Source organism: Lontra canadensis, unplaced genomic scaffold (genome assembly GCF_010015895.1).
Source record: "Lontra canadensis isolate GAN:19392208 unplaced genomic scaffold, GSC_riverotter_1.0 scaffold19, whole genome shotgun sequence".
In the NCBI taxonomy this organism is placed as follows: domain Eukaryota; kingdom Metazoa; phylum Chordata; class Mammalia; order Carnivora; family Mustelidae; genus Lontra; species Lontra canadensis.
The window spans coordinates 3,442,448-3,450,802 of NW_022631013.1; the positions used below are offsets into that span (position 1 = coordinate 3,442,448).

At 36.7% G+C, this 8,355-nt stretch overlaps 1 long non-coding RNA gene across 2 annotated transcripts; it reads left to right on the forward strand.

Moving 5' to 3' along the window:
- The first annotated feature begins 559 nt into the window (after positions 1–559).
- LOC116869514 lies at positions 560–6,058 on the forward strand. 2 transcript variants are annotated; one of them, XR_004383054.1, is made up of 3 exons: positions 560–655; positions 4,176–4,282; positions 6,021–6,058. It is a non-coding gene; the product is annotated as an uncharacterized LOC116869514 (long non-coding RNA). The 2 variants fall into 2 exon arrangements; XR_004383053.1 differs by lacking the exon at positions 560–655 and adding an exon at positions 1,941–2,017.
- The last annotated feature ends 2,297 nt before the right edge of the window (positions 6,059–8,355 follow it).

An 8,355-nucleotide genomic window follows, 5' to 3' on the forward strand; every position in this document is an offset into this window, starting at 1 on the left:
AACATCCCAAAAAATGGTAAAATTCCATCTGGGCTTTATCACATAAAGTAATAAATAGTATACATAAGTATGTATACTGATGCATAATATACATAAATATGATTTACTTTGTCTACTCATATTTAGCCGATCCAAAGTTATATGCACCCACACAAATAAAATATATACAAATGAATTTCTCAGTTGGACATACTTCCATATAGATGTGATGTAATGGGTTTTAAAAGATAAGCAGCTGTTCCCTTAGGAACAAGCTCAGTGTTCATCCTGCTGCGTATCTCTTTAGTGGACTTAGTGGATCTCTTCATGCAAGAAACATCCACTAAGAAGGGTGATGGATGATATTTGGTTCCCATTAGAGTAAGTTGCTTTGGCCTCAAGTAAAAGAACTGAAAGGAACAGGAAACAACCTGGTATGTCATATTCAGAAGCTGAAGCACATTTACTGTGACATTTGACGATAGTAATGTGCCTTGGTACCATATTATTTGGTGTGTCATTCTTAGATCTTATGTTGCCATAACAACAGAATATGTGTATGTGTTTAGTAGAAAGACAATCCATTTTTCCCCCAGTCAATTTTTTTCTTTGATCTAAAGAACTTGCTTCTTTTCTTTGAAGTTGTTCACAATAGGACATGATAGAGGGAGCACAGGTAATAATTACCGAAACTTCAATAGAAAAAAAAAATGTTTTAAATGAAAGTTTTAAGCCCCTTGCCTTATGTCCCAGGACTGTTAAAGATGATTGAAGAGATTCCTGCCAGTATCTATCACAATGCCCTTTTCCCCTTATCAGACACCAGCCAAAGATACAAAGGTTACCCCTTTCTTGATTAATCTATGTGACAGGGGCAAATTGCCTGTTGTTTCTGTTTTTTTCTACTGAGTGCCAGAGGCAGGAAACTACTATGCTTCACTAGTGACTCATAAGAAAACTTAATAGAAGGTCTCTAATGCCCACTGGCCCTACAATTCCTGATTGATGTAGTCCCAAACTCAGCAGGCTCCCCTCATTGAACCAAGCAAGTCAGAGGAATGGGAGTGTGTGTGGGGGAAGGGTCCCTGGCACTCTGGTAGTCAGGAAGGTGGGGCCGACATATTTTGCTCTTAATAATTTTATCTATATTTATGAAGACTACATTTTGTTATCATTGTTACCCGTCAAGTGACTATATTTGTGCGGTGGTTTTATTATCTTGCTGGTTTAAAAATATAGTTAGTAGAGGGTGCCTGGGTGGCTCAGTGGGTTAAGCCTCTGCTTTCGCTTAGGTCATGATCCCAGGATCTTGGGATCGATCCCCGCATCAGGCTCTCTGCTCAGTGGGGAGCCTGCTTCCTCCTCTCTCTCTCTGCCTGCCTCTCTGCCTGCTTGTGAACTCTGTCAAATAAATAAATAAAAATCTTTAAAAAAAAATATATATATATATATATTTATATGGTTAGTAGAGTTGGATGTCCCTGTGCAATCCTCAGTTTCCTAGACCGTAAAGTGGATTAATTAACACACCCCATGGTTCTTTTGGGGAGATGATACTAAATAATTCTGCCAATATTTAAAAGAGAACCAGAAAAAAAATTTTTTTTGAGATTTTATTTATTTATTTGACACAGAGAGAGAGATCACAAGTAGGCAGAGAAGTAGAGAGAGAGGAGGAAGCAGACTCCCTGCTGAGGAGAGAGCCAGACGCGGAGCTCAATCCCAGGACCCTGAGACCAGGACCTGAGCTGAAGGCAAGGTCTTAACCCACTGAGCCACCCAGGCACCCCAGTACCTAGGAAATTTTTAAGAGCATAATCAATGGTGATTAACTCTATGAAGATACATGAAAGACGTGGAGAGGCACTCTTAAGGCTACTACTGAGTTGATGTCACCTGCTCTTCACCCCTGGAAGTCAATGCTCCCCATTTCGGTACCGTGTGGAAGTGGTGGTCAAGTTTGCATTTGGAAGCTCCATGCTGACTACCTCCAAGGAGCTAAACCAATGCAACTAGCTACGGAGAGGCACTATGCTAGGTGTGTCACGCTTTGTAGCATTTAACTGCGATGTTGATTTGGGGTTGGAAGATACCTATCATAAAATCATTCTTTTATATACTTTATAGCTCACAAGAAACTTTACAAATATTTACAAATATTTTCAGGGTCAAATATGTACACACACTTAACATATGGTATGCATATCTTATCACAGTGTTTCTCAAATCTAACTGTACAGGAGAATCACCACAGAGAATACTAAAAATAAAGATTCATGGGCAACACAACACTGGCGTTCTGATTCAGTAGGAAAAGATGGCACCCCCCAAACTTGCATCGTGACCATTACTAAGACTGTTTTGATACCCAGTGAGGTTTGGGTCCACAAGGGTTCCAGTATGGAAACTTAATACAACAGGGACCTATTTGTACTTTATTTTTCTTTTTTCTCACATATTCATGTGCATGTCCCTCAGAAAAAGGCAATATGGCCCCCATATGACAAAACACACTTGGAAGATATGCCAGAAAAGTTGCTGATCTGAGAGGAAAAGTTTGTGTGATGCTTTACAAACTTACTACCTCATCCATGTAGGAAGCACTAAACTTGATTTTTACAAACCTTTCTTTTCCTTGAACTTTAACTATTGAAGCATTTTAAATATGCGCTGTCTCCAAATTTAACTCAGCAAAAGGCAAGGTTTATAGTCCATCACTGTAGCCTGTTTTTATATTTCCATTTATGGATTGGCTTTCATTATAATGTTAAGTAATTAATGAGATATGAAGAATGAAAATATTATGGAGCTTTATATCATTTAAAGTCTATTCAGCATTATTACATCTTTGTCAGAGGAAAATAAAATCCATGATAAAAATAAGAATTACGACCTCATCTAAACTAAAAACTATGGTTTTTGAACATTTTTGGATCAACTCAGTAGTTCTCCCTGTTCCCTTTCAGTCTCAATACATACATGACTGACCCAACTTTACTGTATTCTTCACAACCTCTCAGAGATAGCTAACAGAACTGCAAAACATACAGTTATTTCTCATCCATATAACATGGTCCTGTGGGTTAAATTTGGCTAGATAATGTTGCATATTCTCTCAAGGCATCACTCTTTTAAATAGAAGCTCCCATGGATTCTTTGATTTTTTTTCTTCAGTTATGACTTACTGGCTAAATCCTACCCAAACTGGTAGAGGTACCCACTAACAGCAGTGCTATCAGCGTTCAAAGAGCATCTAAGCTTCTTGGAGATATGGCAGTGTATTTTGTTCAGCCTACATTTAGGAAATGGGTCATGAAGCTGCTTGAAAAGTTGTTTCCCTGCTTAAAAGAGTGAAACTCTATGTGGTAATTCTTTTAGATATCCTCCCAAGTCTCCTGTATCATCTCATGCATTCTCACATTTTTTTAGCTTATGCCCTCTATTCTTCTTTGATTTGATTCCATTAAGACTTTGTTTTTTCAAATTTTATTAATTATACTTAAGAGATCTTAAACTCCACATAAGAATACACACACCATAGTGATCTTCCATTTTATCATAGTAACTGTGAGACTGAGAAATAGAGAATGCACAAAAATTATACCACATAGGAGTTCAAACAATTTTGATTTTACTCTGTCAATCTGCGGTGATCAGGAGTCAGTTTCTTTGTCACTCTAAGCCATTCCACCATATGAAAAGGGACATAAAGATGCCTACCCTCTTCCTTATAACATTATTTTGAGTTTAGCATAAAGGTGACTAATGTGAAGATACTTTGAAACTGTGAATTATTATATAAAAGAAATTATGGTATTAAAATAAATCACCTCCAGACTAACACCTGAGTTTTTATAGAGTAGAAGAGGGAACAGGCTTCTATATACAATGGATTTTAGCCAGAAATCAGTGCCGAGATTTTTAGATGTCTTTCGTGAACTATGGTTAATAATGCCTCTTAGGAGTGCTCTGAGGATGAATGAGATAAAGTTTATCTCTGGACTGCATTTGCTTCCCAACCTCCACTTTCTAAAACTCATCCTGTCTTCCAAATCCAGCCAGCTCAAATTTTGGGGAAATTTTACATATAAAAGTTTGACAAAAACAAACAACAAAATCCTCTTTCCTTTGACTTCTATATAGTTCCATCATGAAATGTATCTGACAATGATAGTTATTTGTTCACTGCCTCCTAGGTTATACCATAAACTCCTTGAAATAGAGGAAAAGTGATTTAATTAACTTTATATTCCCAACATCTGACAAACATCAGCTACCATCAATAAGCATTTGTGGAATTAAAGTAAGTAGTTGAGTAATGGGCATTCAATTGATACTAAATATATAAATGTTCTATTCTAATTTTCACCTAAAAAATTAAAATTCAACTTTCTTTATTGTTTAGAAATTTTAAAAATACCCTAGCAGCGGTATTATTATATTGAGTGTTATCATGTGAGATATTTTATTCAGGGGAAGGACTCTTCTGTAATAAACTGGATATTACAATAAAATTTAATTTCAAAAAAAATCCTGCCACATCTTGAAAATTGCAACACCATCTCTCTTTAAGATGCTTGTCCTTAAAAATGAAACAAGATGGGATCAGGAGGGAAACAAACCATAAAAGACTCTTAATCTTACAAAACACACTGAGGGTTGCGGGGAGGAAGGCGGGTTGCATAGTGTGGCTGGGTTATGGACATTGGGGAGGGTATGTGCTATGGTGAGTGCTGTGAAGTGTGTAAGCCTGATGATCACAGACCTGTACCCCTGGGGCAAATAATACATTATATGTTAATAAAAATAATTACTAAAGAAAGATGTTTGTCCTTTATCTATATCCTTAAGGAGATATTGTTGGTGCTATTTAAGTTCCAAATTACCTGTAAGTTCCACCTAAGTGATTAATATATTTTTTATACAGTAGTCATAGAATCCAGAGTGTGTTTATATACAATGGAACTGTAGTTTGAATGGATGGTAGGAAATGAACTTTAAAGCTTCCCAGAAATTCACAGCTTCAGAATAGCTAGCAAGAAAAATTAAAACGGGGAAGTTTCTCACATTGCTAACTTTTACTTTTCTCGTTCTCCAAAGCTGGGAAAAAAAAAAAAAAAAAAGCAATAATCTCAGTCTACAGGGACAAGTAGTATTTGGAACTCCCACAGAGTACCGTGCCCAGCACTCTTCAAATCTCTTGCTGAATTTCTGAATGTATACACAATGCACAGTGAAAGCACCATCTTCTTCCTTCCCCATTTTCTTGGTTCTTTCTTTTTATTCCCCTCAAAAGCATATAGAAGCAGATATCAGAGATTGAAGGAGGTAATGATCAGAATTGGTAACTGAGATGGGAAGCTCTGCCGATGATCCTAAGAATTGCTATTTTCCCCCAGACAAACATTAACTGTGTTAGACACAGTGAGAGTCACAGATCCAGGGATGGACGATCCTTTTGAGGACAATAGAGAGAGAATTTGTATAAGTTTCCTGAGTGAGAAACCTTCCAGATGGCAGCCCTGAAAGTTAGTTTTTCCTGCTCAAAACACAGAGCTTCCTCAAGAGGAAGATAACACTTCCTTTCGCCGGAGAGTAAGAGTTTGTAACAGAGTTATTCTAGAATTGGGAAACAAAACAAGTGCAAGGACTTTTTTTTTTTTTTTTTTTTTTAACATGACATAGTACAAGTCCCAGGGCTTTTCAGTTGGGGCAAAAAAAAAAAAAAAAATGCACCAGAATATAACATGGACGGTACATCTGAGGAACTCCACCCAACACAGCCAATAGGACAGAATAGCAGAGAACTCAAAGAAAAGTCAACACAGGCCAGTGTATGAAACAAAATAGAAGCAATCAAAGAGAACATAGAAGTGACCCAATTCACCCCACAGTCTTCTCATCAGAGTGGACACTCCTCTAAGAAGGAACATTACTGATCAGTAGTCATACTTGAATATAATAAATACTTGACTGTGTACATATTTAAATTAATCAGTGACTGCATTTGTTTACCCATTTTAAAACTGAGTTGTTTTTAGGCCACGTATATGATGAAAAGTTAAAATTAAAAACAAAAACCTCACATGTTCAAGTGTAACATCAACGGCAGATCATCCCTACAAGCTGATAAAACTGAATACTAATCAACGGTAACACAGAATAAACTATAGCTACATTGAACAGAAAGGAGGAGATTGAGTAGAAGAATCCAAACACAGGTATATACTACATTATTTCATTTATAGTAAGTTCCAAACCAACTGATAGTGATGCAATGGCAGAATAAGGATAATGACCATCAGTGGGGGCGTGACTAAAAGATGGTATGGAGAAGAGAACCTCTGGATGCTGGTGACATCACTTACTGAACAAGATGCTTGTACAAGGAAGCAGTCACGTTGGGAAATTTCATGCATCTATATGGCTTCTTCATTTTTTTGGTTATATCTCATTCTTCCTTTGAAAGAGTTTAAAATAAACACACCAGCTATGATTATGGTATGTAGAAGAAATACATGACATTATAATTTTCTTGTCAATAACTCTCACATTTGACATCCCAATTGGCATCTCCAAGTATCCTCATACTTCTCCCTTGATGCTTTGGCTCATTTGTTCTCCCAACCTGGATCACCAGCCTTAACCTTCCCTGGGCAGTATCCTCTTCAGTCAATAAAACCCATTATGAATGACCAATTGGTCTCTCTCCAAACCTCAGAGCTCCTCAACTAAACATATCTGAACAACTCTAAAGGCATTCTTTTTCTTCCTATTACAGTTTATGTGCTTGCTCTAATCTTTTTTTTTTTTTTTTTTTTTTTTTTTTTTTTTTTTTAACTTTAAGCTTCCTTGAGTCAGGGGCTATGCTGTAGCCCTCTTTGTGTTTCCTTCCTGAAGTACTTGACATAGTTCTTGGCCTATAATAGATGCTATATTCTGTAAATATTTGTAGAACTGAATTGTTAGCCATAGTCCATTTTTAACTATAATATCTTTATATTCCACACACCTTTCTAGGTCATCTTTACAGTTCCTCGGAAAGTAATGATCTTTTCATTTATGGTCAAGGATAAGATTACTTTTGGCATTTCATCACAATATAACTGATAAGAGCAAACTTTGATTGTTTAATATTTCAATCTGCCAGGATCTATCTAAAAGAAGAGAAAGTGTTCCTTTCTTATGGGAGCAGATGTTTCAGGCAGACTAAATTGACGTTTTTTGCTTTTCTGTCATTTTTTTTTTTCTCCCTGATTGCTATTTTTCTTCCTTGGAGCTGGAAAGAAAAGGATTAAGAGCTAGTTCTAAGACTAGAAGGTGAAATCAAGGTGTATTCTCTGTGTTATTACACGAAATTGAGAAGGAATAACACATTTTCAAATCAGAAGGAGCTCTATCTACACCAGCTACTGAGATAACATACTGTAATGATTCACTTCAGATCTACATGGATAGAAGCCAGTTCTGTCTCTTGGTAGAAGGGCTTACCAACATTTTCATTTTTTTATTTCAGGGGGTGGGGTTCATTTCCTCTGTGTTTGCCTTTTGTACCTTTATAGTCAAGTCATGCAGATCGTTTTTTACATAACCTTCCCACCTGCCACTCATTTGGCACGTTATGCCGCTTAAACCCACAAACTAGCCATAGACATGTCCTGAGGAGAAGCTTCCAGATTGCAGCAGTTTAAGTTCTGATGGCTTCCCTCCTGGCTAGGAGGGTATGTTTCCCCAACACTGAAATACCATATTCTCTTGAAACAAGTTTTGCTTACTGCTTGTGACCCTGTGGCCTTGGGCTTTAAGAAATTAGTCTCCTTTAAATAATCCAAGAAGAAGAAAATAACATCCAACAGAAAGCACGGTTGCCAACTCAGTCTCTCTCATAGCTTGAAGCTGCACTAATTAGACATGCTTTTCTGTGGTTACAGATCTTCAACTGCCATGTTGGCTGAAGAAAAAAAAAATGCCATTTCTCCATTTTACTCTCACAGATTTCTATAGACTTGCTCCTGCTCTTCAGATACACATTATGGAGAAATCGTGAAAAATAACATTTATTTAAGAATGAGCCTGAGTAACTGTAAAAACACAAAGTACTGATCATTCTTGCAAAAGAACGTTTTAATGTAACATAACAAACCTAACCAGAGGAAAAAAAGAGGGTCAGGGAAGCAGGATTTCATGATAGCAACGGATAAATATTTTTCATTAAACATTAAAAACAACATCTGTTACTCGCTTCAACAGTGTGAAGATTTCACTTTATTAAGTTTGGGGTGGTTAATGACTTTAAAAGTAATTTGCAATTTAGGCATGTCTCTTTCTAATGGCTAATTCATGACTAAGTCTTTGGCGGTAACTCTCAATTTTATT